This window comes from Pithys albifrons, chromosome 5 (assembly GCF_047495875.1).
Source record: "Pithys albifrons albifrons isolate INPA30051 chromosome 5, PitAlb_v1, whole genome shotgun sequence".
NCBI classification, from domain to species: Eukaryota; Metazoa; Chordata; class Aves; order Passeriformes; family Thamnophilidae; genus Pithys; species Pithys albifrons.
Genome location: NC_092462.1, coordinates 37,290,580 through 37,311,789, shown reverse-complemented (window position 1 = coordinate 37,311,789; position 21,210 = coordinate 37,290,580). Strand labels below are relative to the sequence as shown.

At 36.7% G+C, this 21,210-nt stretch overlaps 1 long non-coding RNA gene across 1 annotated transcript; it reads right to left on the bottom strand.

The window, feature by feature from the left end:
- Window positions 1-71: 71 nt before the first annotated feature.
- On the bottom strand, window positions 72-18,963 carry LOC139671875 (uncharacterized). Its single transcript, XR_011697804.1, has 5 exons — window positions 18,859-18,963; window positions 10,454-10,531; window positions 8,925-9,137; window positions 1,266-1,358; window positions 72-133 (listed from the first exon to the last, which is right to left on the bottom strand). It is a non-coding gene; the product is annotated as an uncharacterized lncRNA (long non-coding RNA).
- Window positions 18,964-21,210: the final 2,247 nt, after the last annotated feature.

The window sequence follows — 21,210 nt, the reverse complement described above, 5'->3', positions numbered from 1 at the left end:
TTATAACTAAATATAATAAAATGTATCCATAAAATAGATGGATTCTTCCAGAGCATTGAGAAGCAAAGAAAAGCAAAATAAGAGATCAAATTGGTCCAGTACTGAATGATTCTTGAAGAGTCCAGTCTAACATCTAGAAAAGAAAGTTTTTAGTATTTAGAAGTCACGAGCTCAACAAATTTTGATCAAGTTTAAACTTTTTAATTACTTTACTTTTACTGGTGGAACTTATATTCCATTTAATTCTTTATGTGCCAATGCACTTGTGGGCCTAAGGGAGCATCTGAAATATAAAACTGGTAAAGACTGGATAGGCTTCAGAAGCAAGCTTAGTCCATCTTACTGACAGGGGTCATTTCCATTAATATCTTATCTTAATAACTATGTCCTTAGACTGGCACAGAGCCCTGAACATTAGCTTTTCTCATGAACCCTAGGATTGAAATTTGTTTACAAAAAGGATAAAGCCACCACACATGGTTATAAAAAGACATACTGCATGTGTTAGGATTGATCTTATACTTCAGTAAACATACTTCTAAAACATCCCTGTTCCTTTAAGTTGAAGGTGAGGAAGAATTATATCTTGAAGTCAAAATTCACAAATAAGCTATTTTTCAAAAATTTCTAGAGCAAGCAGCTCCCTCTGGTGAGTAGTGACTGTCAAGAAAACTATATTAAAGAATAGATACCATCAACTCTCACTGTTCTGCTTTTGTCTTGCACTGACCATAGTAAATAGAGTATGTATGTCTGAAAAATCCTGCTGCTTCACAGCTATTTGGCCCTAAAGTGATACTCACCACTTTATAGGTACTAGGACTCAGTCAAAGGCATTAGCTGGTCCATGCACACATCCATCTCCCACATCTACAGACTACACCACATTTTATGATTCACTTAATGCATATTTGCTTGCAAATAAAAATGTAGTTTCCCCATCAAATTCAACCTAACAAAGGAAATTATTGAAATCCAGATTTTTAAAACCTAAAGCACGGTATATTGCACCAGTGCATTTCACAGTAAAAGGAGGTAAAGGGAGCCTACACTGCCAGTTCTTAAGAGATATCAAGCTATGCTGTAGTAATTTAGTTCCTTTGTTTATCTAAGCTTACCTTAAGGGTCCTCACTGTGGTCTTTACTGCTTAGTAGTTTCTATTGTACAAAACTTTTAAATGGTGAGAACTACCTTCTATTTCTCATTCTTGCTTAGAAATAGCTCAAATTGCTGAGAACAGGAAACACATTTCTCCTTCTCTTACCTAGCTCCTTCCCATGAACATGCTCTTCACAGACTGACAATTTTCCTGTTGTGAATTCCAAGCTTTATAATTACTTCTCTTGTGTCAAATAATCTGTAAAAAAAGTACACACCATGAGTTGTTTGACCTTTCCAGACCTCAAGATTTTTTCTTGATCAAGAATCAAAAATTATTCTAGTTAACTATATGAATACAATTTTCAGAAGGAAGTAAAAAAGAGAGCTCCAATTTACATGAAAATTCTGAATGTTACTGCAACTAGACATAAAGTGTTATCAGAGCTTTTTTACTTTGTTGTTAACTGCTGCTGAGGAGGTGTCAGACTAGTTCCACAGTTACCTAGGGTAGCACTAAAAGGCACAGAAAACATAACTGGGAAAAAATATCTGAGAAGTTGTAAGAAGTGTAATACCCATATCGATCATAAGGAGGCTTTTCCTTTATCAAGTTGTGATCCATTTTTGTAGACACATGAGAAAAATCATCACCAATAAACTGAATGAACCCCAAAGAGTTGGAGGAGCATCAACAGAAAGTGACAGATCAGCCCTTGGATGCGGAGTCACACTGATTGTCAGACACCAAACCCAAAGGGGTGTTCTGTCTTACACAGGGTCTTCTTCATCCCCTGTGGATCTGCAAGTGGACTGGACATTTGGGCTAACTGAAGTATCTTCTTTCCGAGCCATTTGCCTTGCTGATACAGGTTTGCTAGTCTGTGAAAGCAGTCACAGCGAGCAAGACCAAATGCCCAGTCATGTTGTACCCTTGTCATACATTGTCCTATGGCAACATGCAGATCCATTCTAATCCCTTTTGAGATGATCCAAAGCACTGTGCAGAGTTTTCTAAAATAGGAAATATAGTTTTATAGAGTACCAGAAGGACTTTTCCTGTTTACTCTTCTTTTGGACTGTGTTTGGGATTTTTTGAAACATGTACATTGACATTCTGATTTCTTAGAAAGCATCTATTGTAATGTGGATAGCTTTATCTGCCAAGTCTCATATCTCATCCCTGAATAATAATAGTCAGCTCAGAACTCATATAAAGTTCAAGTACATATAATCAAATATTTTCCTTAATATTATATACTATTATTTTCATCAGACATTTTGTCACCCAGTCACTCAGTGGTTTCATTGTCCCTCTATAATTGCTCATTGTTGGTCTTTTTCTTTACTAAGCTCCTGTAATTTTTTAACAGCAAACCATTTGTTCTCTCTTATTCAACTTCCTTTTCAGGGTATTTAAGAATACATAAATCATGACAGGTTCAAATAGATATTCTGGTGGGACTTCAGTGTTGACCTCTTTCCACAGAAAACCCACTATTTATTTCTACCTTGTAAAAATATATTTTAATAACTAAGCCACAGAAATAGCGCAAGGGTTTACAGCAGTTAAATACTTCCTATGGTAAGAAAATATCACCATATTCTGCAAGGCCTTCACACAATTAGCAGTGAGTTATACTTTTAAATGTTATATGTAGCATGTATCTCTGTAGGCTGTACTTCTCTATAGTTTGTATCTTTTATATTTCAAATTAAAAAGCAATCCTAAACAGCCTCCAAGGAAGGAACTTGTTTTTTGATTCCATGATTGTTAGAAATATAATAATGACAATTCACATTACTTATTTCATACTGTGAGAAACAGTTAAGTACAATTGGCTATTTGTCCAGAAAATACCTACATGTTTAACTTGTATAGATGCTCCAATCCAATTACTTCATCTGGTTCCTGTTGTGGGATGGAATGCCAAATGGGCTGATCAGGCATGTGATTAAAGATGCATATTTGGCTTTCAGGCCCATAACAGGCACCAAATGAAGTAACTGGGATTATTAGTGTAAACTAAGTATTACACTGTAGTGGGGCTGCTAAGGTGCATAAAGATTAATAAACTGTTGTTAAAACCAGGAGCTGAATAAGTTTTACAACTTAAGATTTATCTTAGCTTTAACAGAAAGTTTTTGAAAAGAAAAGGAAATAAAACAATGAATGATGCTGAGCACTACAAGGAGAGATCTCTGTGTGAAAATTGACACATTTGTTTTATTTTATTTACAGAAGAGTCACAGAAATCACAGAGAAAAACAATAAGATGGTGCAGAATGAATGATGAGTAAGAGCCCAGCATGCCAATGTTAAGAGAAATGTTTCATTCCATCTAACATTATGGCTGGAAGTCCTCCTTTTTCTATATTTTTATATTTGTAGGGAATGATGCTATTTCAAGAATTATTGAGAAACTTTGCCTTAGCTCTGACCTTGCAAAATAGGTCAAGGCACTTTGGATTCTCAAAACCTTCTGTAGGTGAAAACCTAGAATAGACCCATCTGTTCCAGTTTTCTTTTGTTTAATTTCTTCTACTGAGTTAACTCTTGTTACAAGGTCTTGTAAAATTTGTGCTGAGAAAACAATGGCAAAATATATTTGACTATGCCCAGGCTCTTTGATCTTGAACTTAGGTGTTCGAGTAATTATTTCACTAGATTATGAGACATCCGTGTGAGAAATATTTCTCATTTCTCATAGTTGTGTGGTAAGGATGGGAAAAGATTAAAACTTTCCCACTGTTTTCCAAATACATTTCTCATCTGAACTCTGAAGCAATTTTTGAAAAAGATGTAATGACTTGTTGGCCCCCTGACATTGATAATACTGTCTAAATGGCAACTTCTGAATCAAGAATTTCTATAATCAAGTATTTTCTATAAGCCATCTTTAATATCAATACTGCCAATAATGGATGTTTTCAGACTAGACATTTTCACCCATAAACAAGGGAAAAAAGAATCCCACTTTTGCTGCTACATGAAATTAATGGAATATTATTCATTTAAAGCAGATGCTCATTTATTCTGCTTTGCAGCAAATCACTTGGGAACGTTTGCTGCTTCTAATTTGCCAGGGTTTTCTCTTCCACAATCAAATTTTAGTAACCAAGTTTCTTGTTAGGCAGAATTATAATGAAACTGGAGTTCATGGACAGTTAGGCAGAGCTGCCCTAAGCCTTTGTTTCTGCTCGAGTCTGCTGCTCGCTAACAAGATGCCATCATAGGACAGGAGTGCCTAAGGCTTCTGATATGACACAAGTGAGAATTATTGGGGCTACAAAGCTCACTGAGCATCCAGACACTGTGCTTTATGACCATACTTGAATCTCAGCCATGTAGTTTTATTTTTTGACTGTTTCTTGTTATGCAACTGTACTAAAATAACAGCAATGCCAAATTCTTCCTTTGCTATGGATCATAAAGCACCCATACTTGTCTTTCTGTATTATAACATTGTCAGCACTTTTGAAGACAAAAAATGTTTTTTCACTCTCACAATGATCCTGTAAATTCTTTGTAATTCACTGTAAACACTTGAGTAGTCCTGAATGACTAAGGCTGACTAGTATATTCAGCAGCTTTAAGATATGTCACCAGCTTCGCAAGAGACCATTTTTCTAAGTGGACCCATCCTGGTTGCATTCTTTTGAGCGGTGGGATTATGGCATGCATACATTACATACTACATCAAATTGAAAGAAAAGCCTCAAAGTAACCACTCCTCTTTCAAATTCTCACAGAAAGGGTTTTTGTTGTTTCATATTGTCGCAGTTTGTTTTGTTTTGTTTTTATATAAAGCATGCATTTATGTTGTGTAGTAGATCAGAATGACATGATACAATTTCCATTTCTTCCCTATTCAATAGTGCCATGCTATTCCCCAGACTTTAACTATTCATTCTAGAATTGTAGGTCAAAAGGGAAGACTATATTTTCTGAACAGGTACAGGAACATCTATTTCTTTCACTCTTGGAGATCTGGACTACAAGTATAAGATGCTGAAGACCTTTCTTCACCTGAGGCATTAGGAAAATTTCCCAGAGTGACTGTGACTGCAGAACTGCACTCATGGAGGTACAGCAGAAAACTTTAACATGACACAATCTGTTTCCTTTTACAGATTATTGAAATTAGCTAACAGATTACAAGGTTAGGCAATTTTAACTAGTACTTCAGTTTAGCATTTCATTTGCAGTGGCATTTATATGAAGTGCCATGGGTTCAGAGAAGGAATACTAGAGTTTTGTACAAATCTAGGGTGTAGCAAATGCACAGGTTCAGCAAAACAGAGGCATACCTTAGTAATTTGGGAAAATATTTCTTCCTTATATCTTAAAACCTCATCACGTGAAATTACAAAATACACCTGAAACATGTGACAAAAGTCTAAATTAAAGCACAATTTCTAGATTGCATTTCTTCTCATAAAAGCAACTTGCTATCCTGTAGTCTGGGGAGAAAGGGGAGATTTTGGTTCTTGTGTAACCTAGTAACAAATAAGTTTTACTATATTCTCCATTATTCTCTGTAGGCAACTTTATTTCACTTTATTTCACTCTTACAGAACTCCACAGTTCCTCTGGGGGCTACTTCTAATTCTGTGCTTTGGTGAAATTTGCTTTAATCTGTACACTTCTCTTAGAATCACAGAAGATGCTGAGTTGGAAAGGACCCATCGGGATCATCAAGTCCAACTCTCGGCCCTGCACAGGACTCCCCAATATTCACATCAAGGGCCTGAAAGCATTGCCTGGATATAAGATTCTGCAGCTTATGGAAGACTTTTCTTCTTCCCTGTTTAAAATTTGTTTCTTTTCATTCCTTATCTGTGGACTAGATTTCCCATAGATGTTTTGAAATTAATATTCCCAAAGTAATTCTGGGATGTATTTTAATAGTAAGTACATTTCACTGTATATGAGTACATCAGAAGTTTGATTGATCTGTTTTTAGGTCAGAAGAAAGGCTGAATTAAACTCATGAATGTATATCTTGTTTCAAGAGTGGTCAATAAAACTATAAATGAAAACGTAATCCAGAGTGGATAAATGCCACATGGTATATAATTTAAAGTATAGGTTTTTGATATCATGTATGACTTCTACTTAAAGCAACTCATTGTAGAACTTGCAAAAAGAGAGAAAAATCAACCTGATTTAGTTCTGGGTCAAGGGCAGAATTTGGTTCAAATACCCTTATCAAATAATGACTTTGTGACAGTAACCTATATCCTTATAGAAATAAGAGCTACAGTATTAACTATTCATAATACTTTTGCTTGCCTTTAATTAGCAGTAGTATATAAAAATGTGAAGCCTGTTAAAAAAGGAAATGAAAAAAGAGCAGCTGATAGGGTAAAATACACCATGGAAAACAGATAAGGACACCACACTAGCCAATCAGAATAAAAATAATATTACAACAAAAGCCCATCTAAAAGGCTCCATCTCTGAAAAAAAAGCCATTTTATTTATAGGATGTACCATACTTAAATGAAAGAGGAGGATCTTAGAGCAAAAATAAATCAAAGATGGGGAACTTATGAGTAAATCAGGCCAAGAGAATCATTACCTTTGATAACATAAAAATGAAAACATTAACAATGCAGAACAAATAAAAGATTTGAGGAATGTCTTAGTAAGTACTCCCAGGCTTGAATAATTTTAATGACTTATCACAAACATGGAATCTGCCCAGTAGTTGTATGGCCTTGCAATCCTTTGCCAAAGATCTGTGATTTTGGGGTGAATAGATCCTGTAGGTACAAAAAGGATTATTGTGGGAAGAAAAAGCCATCATGGAAAATTTGAGCATTCCAATACCTTGGTGTTCATAGCAGAGAAGCTGAGGAAAGCCTGTAGCACAGACCATTCTTTACAGGAGATAAGTCTTAGGAATTATTTCAGTCAGACATGCTAATAAATCATTTTCAATCAGAGATCAATGAATTGAATGGTAATAAATCACACAGATCATGTGATATTTGCTCAACATTTCAGTGTGAAATGGCCAATATGTTAAGTATATTACTTATGCTTTCAATCAGCTTTACTGCCAAGGAAATGAAGATCACTGGTGGAATTCCAGCTTCCTAGAGGAACCTAGGTTATTCTGCAAAAATGCACAAACAAAAATTGATAAATTTTGTTACACAGACTTAAATTAGTACTTAAAAAAACCCCTAGATATCAAACAAAGGGTGATGAGTAGCTTTTATATAAAAATACATAGGCAGCTATATATTTTCCACCTTGAAAAAGGGATCACTTGGAGAGGTTCTGATAGAGTTCTGTGAGCTTATTAAAGCTTGGAATTAAGTGGAAAAAAAAATTCTATTCACTTTTTCCTGCCAAAACACCTGACCTAAGTGATGCCCTTAAACTATCAAGCAACAGATTTAAAACAAGGGAAAGAAAATAATTATTGTAAATTACATAACTTTGTCATGGCACTTAGCAGTAGCCAAAATGGGTTAAGAAATAATTAAAAAAGTAATAAAAGAACACCCATAAAAACTTGGTGTATATGATGCGAGAGAGAATAACCTAATAAAATATAAATTATTGAGTTTTGGAGGAAATACTGAAGGATCGTGCATCTACTCTACCTATATGTTCAATACGCTTTCCCTATGCACCTGTGACCAGGCACTGTCAGAGACGGGATTCAGCAGTGATAGGCTGTTGCTCTGACCACTAGGAACATTCCAATGCAACTGTGATTGCTACATTTCTAATGCTACAGCATTTAAGGAGAAAAGGATACTAAGGTAATCAAATCACATGCAGATAAACCAGGTCAGTTAAAAGTTCGTATCATATACCAGCAGTTGAATTATGAAGTTGCAATATGTTTGTCAATAATGGGAATTATTCAGTTGGCATTTTTAATAAATCTAGTCATGGCTATGATTTTCACTATGTGGGAGGTGGGCTTTCCTTTTGCAGGTGAGAGTGTTAGTTGTCTTTTTTAAACACGACACCTAGTATGCATCTAATTTAAATTTAGATGTTTACATTCTTTTTATCATGTTACTCATTAAAGACTAGAGTAGTGCAAACAAATTGGGCAAAATCTGAGGGGGAAATTAAATAACTTTCAGAAAAGGTACAGAGTTCATGGGAGAGCTACCCCATACCATCATTCAGATATGAATTTGGACATGATAATCCTTATATGTTTTGACATTTGCCAGTGCCATGACTGACTCTTACTTACTTAGAAGGCTAGTTTTATGTAATTTTTATTCTCATAATGTATTTCTTCTGAAGTTCCTTTGCCTTCAGTCTTCATGTTATATATTCGACTATTATAATCATTGAACAGAGTATATAAAAACACACTGAAATATTATATGACAATGTGTTTGTGACTATCAAAATTTACTTTTAAGTAAGTGTTATGAATTCTTTCTTAAAAAATATTGCTCCTGACATTTATGTGTAAGAGCCTTGGTTGTCCCTTCAGAAATAAATTCTGAATTAAAAAAAAAATATTGAAAAATATGTGCTGTTACTACATCTACTCTATACGACCCCTATAGTTAAAGTTGCAACCAATATTTTAATACTTACCCATGTCCTTTCCTTTAAAGGGGAAAGAATTATTTTTTGTTTAAGTGAGAAAGCTGCAGAACGTTTTCTCTTTAAACTACTTAAATTCTTTGTAGTGGCAGAACAGATTCAAGAAGGTTTTAAAAACGTACTGTAGATTATGAAACTTCTTTTTGTGTGTGGCATTTTGTCTGAATGCCATGACACAGCACTGAAAATCACATATCTTCTAAAAGTGTCACAATGCAAATGTATTACCTCTGCAATGGAGACTGCTGCCCTTTCAGAAAACAGTTTTCTTCCTTTGATAATATTTTGAGATATGTCCTGCTGCTGATCCTTTCAGAGTGCTGTCTTATCTTCATCTCTTGATGACATCCTGTAGAGGAAGGCTCCCTTCCCATCAAATCATGCAATGTGGAGCACTTCAGGCTCTGCAGAGTTCCTTAAATATTTGATTGAAGGTCAGCCCTGCCATCCAGGAGAGAAGAAACACATAGTTTTATTCTTTGCTACACTAGAAGAAACTTGGAATAAAAAACCCCTTCAAAAACAGGGGAACCACTTTCTGAATATGATGTTTTAATTTGTAACCCTGCAACTGTATAACTTGTGCAAGTAGAGACTTGCCAACAGTAACAGCTGAATACTCAGGTGTGCATATTTCACTTATGTTGCAAATCAGGAGAAAAGTCATATATGAGAAAGGGCTGGGATTTTCCTGCCACTGCCACTGTGTCATTGAATTATGGGCAGTGGTTTGGTGTGAAGTTTTGGTCCCACTGAACATCAAACCTCCTGTTGCTATCACTTCATCTGGGGAAATTAATGTGGAGTATTTTGGAATAAATCATGGAGACCTAAGGTCCCAGAAAAGCAAAGCCCTTCTTTCACTTTGGTTCTCTTACTCTTTATGCCAAAAGCCTGAGCATGGATAGAAAACACTTCTTTAGGCAGATTATTTGAAAATCCAGAAATAAACACAGCAGGACTTCAGTGCCACTCTACCTAGAGCTAACATTCATGCATATGAACACAACGGACTCATCATTTGCTTAGAAACACACTTTAGGAAATTTTCTAGGAAAACAGAAATCTTGATAAAGCTATGATGTACCCTCTGAATAGCTTCAAATAACTACAGTGTTTGAAAGAGAGCAAAGTGCTTTGCTTTTTAACATGGAATTTTCTCTCTGAGAAGCAATCCTAAACTAGCAACATTTAACTTCACATTAGAAAAATGTTTGGCACATGATACTTCATTGAGCTTCCAGTAATTGGAATCCAAGAAGCCTATGTTCCCAAAGGCAAAAGGGGCCTCTCTTTTGTAACCTATAAAGAGACAGTGAGACTTGGGATTATGATGGTAAAACTGAAGCTTTTCATGGAATCATCACAGAGTCATAGTATGTCTTGGTTTGGAAGGGACTTTAGAGATCATCTAGTTCCAATGCCCCCATGGGCAGGGACACCTTCCACTTCAATTTCATAGATTTCTGAAGTATACTTATATATTTTGCCCCACATACTGAGTATTCAGTCTTTATATGCAAAAATAGGTGTTAATAAAAAGTGATACAAAAACGTATTTAAAAGACAGTATTTTCAGGTTTTTTCTGTAAAATATCTAACAACCACAGAATATGCATTGCCAAAGTATGACAAATTGTTTCTTGACCACAATAGAAAGGCTTTCTATAATTCCTGCTTTTAAGGTGATTCTGAAAGTCACTCTGATTTGAGCATCTATAAAATCTTCATTGCATGTCAACACAACCGTGTTTTACCTGCATGCTATGCTTGTCTTTGCTTTGTGCACATCATTCTTCCTGGCTTTTTCTTCCTTCTTTTAATTTTCTTTGGCTCTACAAGCAAATACATTTTTCATTTTATTCAAGCAATAGAGTGGTTTTAGTGATTTTCCAGGCTCATAAGTCACTGTTACCATAGCATCTGAGGCCTTTTGTTATGATCTTACACTGATGAAGATAAACACAACAATAAGGTAGGGAAAAGTTCTTATTTTCTACATGGAAAACAGAGGAACCACAATACTAAAGCATGAAAGAAAGAAGTACTGGACTGGCTTTTCCACTTAAAAATGTTGCTTTCTATGATGAGTTTTGCAGTGTCATAGAATGAAGAAGATTGGAAAAGACCTCTAAGATCTTCAGTCCAGCCATTAACTATCATTGCTTAACTGAAACATATTTTCACTTCTGCAACAAAGTGCATATATTGAGCTTGTGGTTGCCTGTCTAAGCAACCAGACATATTATTAGAAGCATATTATGTGTAAAAATATATTTTAATTCAGTTTTGATTAGTTTCTACCTTAATCTCAATTATATATCCAGCAAATACCTTTATTAACTTAATAAGCAATCTTTGCTTGTAGTTTTAATGTTAACAAAAGACAACTTAATTGCTTTTAGGAATTTACTGTTATTGTATTTTCTGTGACTTATCAAGTGAATATTATGTACATCAATCATTGTTTTATTGTTGAAAAAAATTTCAATTACAAGAATAACTCACATTTTAATAACACTAAGTGGTGTTTCACTATATAAGAGTCCATTGTCAAGATGCATAATATTCAGATTTCCTTTCATTTAATAGCAGGGCCAATGAAAAGAAAAAAAAAGAAATATAACTTTAGTACCTTCATATTTTCATTTCTGTTAAATATCACAGTGAGTATGGTTCACATTTATCAATTTGAGTATGCAGCAGTTATGGGCTATGCTTTTGTGTATGTAATTTCTTTTATTAATTTTCCCACAAATCAAATTATATGAGAATAAAAAAGGGAAATAAGGATAACAGTTTCATAAATATCTTAAGGGCAAATGAGAAATTGTGTTACAAATAATTGCCATATTATTCTTTTTCTCTGTATTTCAGCTGGAGAATGAGGAATCAGAAATTCTCATATAAATTTACTTTTCCTCTCAAAATAAATCAAACAATGATTTAAATGGTTTCCAGCCTTCTTTTCATATACTTCTTTGCTGTAATACATAAGTAATAAAAATTAATGTTTTGTATTTGTAGTTTGTGGGGTTTCTTTTTTTAAAAAAATGATACATAAATTTCAAAAGCACATGCAATCACAAAAGCATTCACTAAACCAAATTCCTGTCTTTAAGAAGCAGTCATCCTTCCTTTGAAAATTAAAATATTCTCTTGGATTTGTGAATGCTTTTTTTTGCCCCCTTGTCCCTTTACCAAACTGCCTCTGACCTGGTTCCCTTTTCCTTTCAAAATACCATTAACTGGTCTTTTTACTGTCATAAGTTGGGGAGTCCTACAAAATAAAGCAGGCTGTGGCCCCTGAATGAAAAGGTTCTGTTCTGACTGCTAGGCACCACGGAGTCTGGGGGGAGAAAAGCTGCTCCATGGGATGCTAGTATGTGATATTGAAGGTCAGTGCTGGTGGCAAAGGGTCAGGAACGTCCACCTTTTTAGCCCCAGAAGCTGCATACCCAAGTCTTACCCCAATCACGATGTATACTGCATCCCTTGGAGAGCAATGTGTGTGAATCTCCCAAGGAAAAAGTAGACATAACCACAGAGGTTTCCTCAGTGATTGCCTGTTCCCTCATCAATAGATGAAGTCAACGTGCACAGTTCTTCCTGATTTACTTCCTCCTGTATTTGGGGATCTGGAATACCTTTGTACAAACTAACTCCATCTGTCAGTAGTGACATAACCCCAAAGAGATCTGAATTATGAGTTTCTCAGGTTCTGGATATCAGCGTCTTCTCAAGCTGTAAGTTAATATACCACCTACGTCTGTTAAGATCTAAAGACTGTATCAGCAGCTATGCTTTGTGCATCCTAGGGAATATCCAGTGAGATCTTAAGCCTGATTACAAAGAGTGGTTGAGGAAAATGAGCTTGCCAGATGTCGTGTTTCATATCTTTTTAAATGTAGGTAGCTGAAGCATGATTTTCAGAAAGAAGGGCTGTGATGCACTTCTGAGCAGCATTTACCTGATGTCTTTTTGCTGCAAACTGTGCTGAGAAACTACTGGTACAAGATCAATTAATTTCGTCTTTGACTGCTTTGTCAATCAGCATAAGAAGATATTAAATCACAATAGAGAATTCATTTGTAATACAGTGATTATTCTCCTGGGATGTCGTAAAGCGTGAACAGCAGCCAAGAGTTTTGTACAGGACAGGACAGTAATTATCTCATGACAAGGATGGTCCCTGGAGATCACTTTAAAACTACTTTAAAGGTATTGTGGAGAAAATATGTTGTACTAGAAGATGACAAAGATGGCACTTTACAGTCACAAAAAATAGTTTTAGCTGGCTGTGAGGTACACATTGATTAATTTAAAATGTTAACAGCCGATTGAATGCTTCTTCAGTTGAAACACATTTATTATAGAGTGCAACAACCAGTTAATAACACTTTGAAGCTGTAGCATAAGAAAGAAGTTGGAAAACAACAATCTGTTTTTTTCCAGGCATTTAGTTTGATATAAAGCACTTCCTTTGTGTTTTTGCTTCTTAAAACTACTTGGAAAATGCAAGAGCATTTTTCCTTTCTGAAAAAAAAACCACAAACCACCACATTTGCTACAGATGCAGAATATTGGTAAATAAGGCTGATTTGAGTTCTGGGGAGTGTCAATACCTGACCTAAACTGAAATCAGCTTGCAACTCCTGCAATAAGATACTCAACCACTTTGCCATATGCCTCATTCCCATCTTGAAATACACATTTGCTTACACAGTTTCTAACACTAGACTATTTTAATATGCCTGGAAAACTCATATGGTTACTGTTTCTCCTCTTAACACAAGGACAACAACTAAAGTATTTCTTCTTTAGCCTAAAAATTTCCCTTTCACCCAATATATTTCATTTCTATTTCTATCAGAATAAACTATGTCATAAATATGGCATGTGTGCTTTGTTGCATGTATATGCGTAGGAAATTTTTTCCTGAACCATCTGCTTTCCTTGAAAATGTGACCTTTATGAAGTATACTGAAAATTGAATTACAGTATACATAAATATTTGCATGCACAGTTTTTGTGTGAAAAAAACACTTTAAAAATTAAAATTATAGTCAAAACCCTAGCAAATTAATTACATTGTAGTACACAGGTATTGATATTGCAATACACAAGTTGGATATCAGAAAAAAATTCTTTCCAGAGAGAGTAATCAGGCATTGGAATGGCCTGCCCAGAGAGCTGGTGGATTCACCATCCCTGGAGGTTTTTAAACTGAGATTGGATGTGGCACTGAGTTCCATGATCTAATAAACGGACTGGAGTTGGACCAAGGGTTGGACTTGATGATCTCGGAGGTCTTTTCCAACCCAATCAGCTCTATGATTCTATAGGTCATCGCTAACCAGGCTTTAAAGGGGAATTCTATAGCATGATGTTTAGAAAAATGTTACTACAAAACACATCCCTGTTTGCAGATTTAAGACAAGATATCACCCTTACTTCTATCAAGAATCATATGAATACAAGGTGAGTAGCAAACATCTGTGGATACAATATGCATTATTTATGCATAATAAAGTCAGGGGATTAAAAAACTACAGTGCTGCCATATTGATTACTCTTTTGCATAGGTGGAAATAAAAGAATAGTAACAATGTATTTACATTTTTTATAGGGTTACATAGGGTTTATGATAATATTGAAATAGGACAGGGAAAAAAACAAATTAAAAAAGAAGGAATATGATTTTGAGGATATTATTTACAAATAATATTAATGAAGTGCCAGTGAATTTCTATTTTCTTATTTTTTCTCTTCTATAACCAGCCTCTGTAAGATGAAAGAATAGAAAAGACATTACTTAGTTGCCAGTATTCTTGTCACATTTTTTAATAAAAGGACTAAAATACATATGCATTTCTAAAGTGCATAAGGACTATTCAATAGAAAGAGAGGATCTATCACAAAGGAAGAAATCAGAAATTCAAGCCAAAAATTGTGAAATTCATCTTTGGAGAAGGGCCAACACATGTCCTATTAAGATTTTAATTTGACAACTTCATTGAGTCTTGTGTAATCTCATTCCCAGTGTCTGCTCCCGGGATGGATTTCACACCGGATAATGCAGTGTCACAGAATATGCTCATTTGGAAGGGACCCAGAAGGACAACCAAGTCCAACCCTCAGCCCTGCAGAGAACCATCCAAAGGACCGTGTGCCTGAGAGTAGCATCCAAGCACCTCTTGAAGTCTGTCAGGCTTGGTGCTGTGACTGCTTCCCTTGGGAGCCTGTTACAGTGCCCAAGCACCCTCTAGATGAAGAATCTTTTTCTAATATCCAACCTAAACCTCCCCTGGCACAGCTTCAGGCCATTCCCTTGAGTTCTGTCTCTGGACACCAGAGAGATCACTGTCTGCCCCTCCTCTTCTCACAAAGAGGTTGTAGACAGCAATGAGGTCTCCCCTCAGCCTCCTCTTCTCCAGGCTGAACAGACCAATTGACCTCAGCCACTCCTCATATGGCTTCCCCTCAAGGCCCTTCACCATCTTCACTGCCCTCCTTTGAACGCTCTCTAACAGCTTAATATCTTTTGTTCATTGCAGTGCCCAAACCTGCACATTCCAGAAGAGGCTGCCCCAGTGCAGAGCAGACTGGGACAATCCCCTCCCTTGACCGGCTGGTGATGGTGTGCCTGATGTCCCCCAGGACACAGTTGGCACTCCTGGCTGCCAGGGTACTTCTGACTCACATTCAACTTGCCATTGACTAGGACTTTGAGGTCCCTTTCCATGGCACTGCTTTCCAGCATCTCATTCCCCAGTCAGTGTGTAGATCCAGGGTTGCCCCATTCCATGTGCAGAATCCAGCACTTTCCCTTCTTGAACTTCATATGGTTGGTGATTGCCCAGCCCTCCAATTTTTTTGAAGTCTCTCTGCAGGGCCTTGCTGCCTTCCAGGGAGTCAACAGCTCCTCCCAGTTTTGCGTCATCTGCAGACCTGCTTAATATCCCTTCCAGTCCTGCATCCAAGGGATTTAAAATGTTGAAGAGTACTTGGCCTAAAATGGAACTTTGTGGAATCTCACTAAGTGACAGGTTTGATGTTACCCTATTCACTATTATTCTCCTTGGTTGACCCTTGAGTCAAGTGCTCGCCCACTGTATAATTTGTTTATCCAGCTGTGTGCTGGACATTTTGTCCAGTAGGATACTGTGAGAGACGCTTTTAAAAACTTTACTGAAATCCAAAAAGATGACATCAACTGACTTACCCTGTTCAGGTAGATGGGTTACCTTGTCATAAGAGAAAATCAGGTTTGATAAGTAGGACGTTCCCCTCATGAAGCTGTGCTGGCTCTGACCGATGACCGAGTTGTCTTTCAGGTGTTTTTCCATACCTCCCAGAATAATCTTCTCCATAACTTTACAAGGCACTGAAGTGAAACTGACAGGCCTATAGTTTTCAGGATCCTCCTTCTTGAAAATCAGGACAACATTTGCCAGCTTTCACCCAACTGGGACCTCAACCACTCACAAATCATCGAGAGAGGTTTTGTGATGGTATCGTCTGGCTCTTTGTATTCTGGGATGAATCACATCAGTCCCCATAGGTTTCTAGAGATTTGGCTAGAGTAGCAAGATTGTGCACAACTTCAGGATCACCTGGGAGTTGATCATTTTCATGGTCATGATTCTCAGGGCACTGAGACCCCCTTGGTTTCTTATCTGTGTTGAAGAAAGCATTATACACCTCTGCCTTGTTGCTGTCCCTGCTTGTGAGGTGACAATTCTCATCCTATAGGGGGCCAATGATATTTCTATACTGTCACATGCCCTTAATGTATTTGAAAAAACTCTTTTTATTGTCCCCCACTTTTCTGGCCACATCCAACTCCAGTTGAAATTTGGCCGCACAAATTTTGTCCCTACAGCATCAAGCAGAATCTCTGTATTCTTTCCATGTTATTTGACCTTGCTTTCACTGGGAATACACCTTTCTTTTTTGCGTCATTACCAAGAGAAGTTCCTTGCTCAGCCAGGCTGGTCTTCTGCCTTGTCTACTTGACTTCAGACATTTGGGAATTGCCTGCTCCTGTACCCTTAGGAGGTGATATCTGAAAAGTGACCAGCACTGATGGACCCAAAAACATTTTCCCATTTGCCTGGTGTAAAAGTTAGTGCTCTTACCTGTCAAAATTTGAGAAGGAAGAGGAACCTTCTTCCTGGCACATACAGTGACCTGCTTCTAGCCTTCATCTTTAACAGGCCCTTGAGCAACAGCCCTTTGACTAATTACCCTGTAGGGTTCTGAGTCCACCTGCTTCTCCACTGCAATGGAGGTTCAAGACTCCTGAGAGCCTTGAGACTGTAGCACCTCTAAATACAATCTGTTTGTTTCTTGCCCTATCACCCAAATGGTACAAAACCTCTTCACATCTTCCCATAGCTCCCTCACCTGGCGCCACTGCTCTTCAACCATGGCACACCTTCTTCAAAATAACTGTTTGTCATCCCTAGCCTCACAAAGAGCCATCAGGCACTCCTGGCACCCTGTGACCTGGAAAGCTGTGTCTGCCATCAGCAGGACTGGCTGGCTGAAGGCCTCTGACATGGCTGGTTCAGTGACTCCAGGAGACTTTACAGTGAGTCAACACCATAACTGAGGAAACTTAAACTAATACACGAATAAGACTGAGGCTGAAAGGATCTCTTTGCTCTTCCTTACCAGCTACAGAGATTGTTCGTTGCCTCCCGTGGCTACTCCTGGATTTTTCCTGCTTTCCCTGCCTGCGTGAACTGTCATGCCATGCCATGCCCCTGTTTGCACACTCTGTTCACTGTGCTCCCTGGAGCCATTTAAACTCCCATTGGTCTCTCCCAGCACTGCCCCCTCTTCACCTGGTTGGCTGCCAAGGGGTTCCAAGTTGTGGGGCTGCTGCTTGGGTGTTCCTGGATGCAGGAAGCCCCCTGTATATCTGGGCCCCCCCCCACAGACTTCACTTTGCTCACAGCTGCTGGAGCCTCAGTGACTGAAGGTTTGTGTAGGTCAAAGGCCAAAGAAAGCATCAAGAGCTGTAGTGTTTACAGGGCATATATAAAGTATAGTCTGCTTAGATATAAATAAAGTGAAGGAACATCAATAGATGCAGCTATAGGTTAAGGTTCCAAATGAACCACCAGTACTTTTTCATGTCCTGAATTTATCCTAAGAGGAGGCACTTGTGCCCCATGCTATTCTCCTAACACTTATTATCCCCTCTTTAATATTCTCTTCTTCAGCCCTCCAGTACAACACATCAGGCATTACACCCTACCTCCCCTACAACATGTCCCCTGTCTCTTTGCAAAATAGACCCCTGCTTACAAAAGACTAAAGATCACCACCAACAGACAACTCAGGATCACCAGTGTTTCAAGTGTTATACAGTTTAACCTTTAGTTACAGACCAATCTGTGAGAAGAGGCATTACTTTTTATAACTCCCTCAAATCCCATGGGTAGTTTTTGAAGACAAATTCCACTGTTTATGTGTAAGTAGAAAACAATAACCAGAAAATGCTAGTTTCAGGAAACAGGATGTTTTCTAACAGAATTGGAGCTACTTAGCAAGCAGGAAAAAAAAATAAAAAAGGAGGGTGTTTGTGTAAATAAAAATGGTATATTCACAATCCATGTATTTTAATTTAGATTAATTTTTTTGTAGCTGAATGGGATGACGCTTTTAAAAGCCTCTTAGCTTTACCAGTGGTGGTGTTTCCTTTTACCACTGTTTGTGATTATCTACTTACACTAACATAACAAATGGGGTGCCTCCAGCAAAAAGCTAAAGGTTGATGAGAAACAGAATGAAAAAGCATCTAAATGTTAGATTAGTCAGCAAGATTTTCAAGTTTGTTAAAATTAATACAAGCTATCATTAGAGTACTCTACAGTTCAGTGCTTCATAAATATGAAAAACAAAGCAGTAATGCTTTTTGTACCTTTCAGCTTGACTTTTATGTGGTTTTATCTTCCTTTAACAAATCAAGATGCAGAACTGCTCATAAAGCTTTCAGTATAGACCAACAGTATAATAATTCACTATGTTATCCTGAGCCACTTACAACTTGAATGCATCCAGAATTACTGAAAAAAATATATCCTAATTACATCAAATACAACGAACAACAAAGAATTATCTATCTCTGCTTTAAGGTGTAGATGGATACCTCTTCAATACTTTGTCTGCTTCGTTAACTGATCCAGTTGTTTTGACAGAGCAAAATAAAAAAGTTTCTTCCACTTCTGTCTGCTGAGTCCTACATGTCCTGAAGAAAAGTAGGATTCCTTCCAATCAGTGGTTGAGGCTTTCTAAAATGAAATATAATATCAAAGTACATCTCTATAATTTATGCACCAAAAAGCACGGCAAAATGCCTCAGACTGAGTACTGAAGCTGCTTCAGAAAAATGACATAGTGAGAGAATCAGTACCAATTAATTTCAAATTTTGTAATGTTTATTCAAAATGAATGAGTGCATTATTTACAATATAATTTTATCAGGATTAAAGAAGGTAATTCCCCCAATGTTTTAAGTCACTCACAACCTTGATCACTCACCATGACGCTTCTTTGAAATACCAAAGTGTGTGAAAAAGTTCTTTGGTAGAACATTGAGTTATTGAAACATTATTCAAAAAACATTTGAAATTCTGAATGATAAATTAATTCAGAGAATCATAGGGCATTTAGTCATAAAAGTTGTATGTGGGAAGGCATACACCTTTACTGAGATGCCTATAATACAATAACACATTTCACTAATAAATATTTGACTTGACACACAAAAATAGGTGAGAATAGCATGGAAACTTAAGTGAAATTAAATATTTAGCTGCAATCTCAGTAGCAAACATGAACTGTGTCTTTTATATACTCAATTATCAAGACCTATGAAAAGTGGAAAACTGAAAGCATACAGTTGTAAAAACAGGCATAATAGTTTTTTAAACTTTCACTTTATGATCGTAATAGATAGTGTCCAGATATCTTTAATGAAAGGTGCCAGATTCTAGAACAAAGGAAGAAAGATGGCACTTCTTTTTTTCTGAAGTGCCAGAAGTAGCTAAAAGAATGAACATCATCACCTTTTTTATACATTACATGGAATATTTGGAAGGAGAAAATGCATCAATCCAGAATTAAAACTTTTAGTGGCAATCTGAGAACTCCCCTGCAAGTCAGCAGCACTTCTCTGCTCAGGACCTGAAACTCAAGGCCATTAATTTTACTGTGTAAATGACTGATTTCAAAGCCATTGCTTCTAAAACCCATATAGTAAATATTCTTTCTTTCAGGTGTGAAAGGTATGTTAGAGAAACTGCTAACATGAACTGAAAAGTCAGGTTAGTGCTACTGACATTTTACAAGGTTGCAATAGATGAAATAATATCTTGTATTTCTTTTTTTGGAGAGAAACCTCAATAGGTATCACTGCCCAGAGCTTTTCCAAGTGAGACCTGTTCCTCTTGTTCCATTTGTATAAGGAATTTTCCACATGTTTGATGCATGTATTTTCATCAAATATTCAGAGGACATCTGGAAACAGAATCAATCTCAGAAAAGCAGAGATATTAAACAGAGTAACCAAAGTCCAAAGAAGTGTTCCCTGTTGGTAGATGATTCAACCTGAAGTGGTCAGTAAGTCAAAACCTGTGCCACCTTCTACTCAGCAGTGTGGAAATAGATGCTGTGTTGTTATGATTTAACCCATCATCAGGGAGAAAATCCATAAATTCATGAAATATCCACAAAATGGAATTTTAACAACAGATTACAAGAACAGTGAGAGATTCAGAAATTCTGCTAGCATATTCCTGTAAAGATAAATACTTCTCTGACAACACGTATGACTGAGACTCAAGGGTGCAACCTGTAATAAAAAGTCCTGGCTTCCTGGTTGAGGATGAGGGTAGAGCCAGTGAATTTACCTTGTTACTCAAATTGGACTTATTAATATGGAATTCATTCTTCTCCAACCTGTAAAACAAAGTTCAGTAGCAGATGAAAAGCTATGAGGTACAGAGGTTAATGGTGAAACAAAACAATAATGAAGAATAAAATATGCTGTTTCCATTGTAATAAAGTTCACTTGGCTTCAGCTTTAGAAACAAACAATTTTAGACTCTCTAGTGGTGCAAGGATTTAACAGACAATGAAATAAATATATATTAAAGAACAGAAAGCAAACGTGTAAAAACATCCATAATATTTGTGTCATCAATATGATTTAATCTTGACCAGGATTATGAAAAGTATTCACAGTTTAAAATTTAGTATCACATTTGCTTATAAAATACCTGAATTTTGTATATATAAGTAATTCTTTAAAACCCACAACACCAAGCACTCCCAAGTTTTCTGATTTTATATCAAAATGGAACTGGAAACCTCTGTTTGATCTCTTTCTGTCTCATCAATGGTTTCTCAAAATTTGCTCTCTGTGCTGCTGCCCACTGTTGCTTCCTATTGACACCCTGTCAGGGAGTAGCATCCTGTTGCCTAAGTCCCACCTGAACCA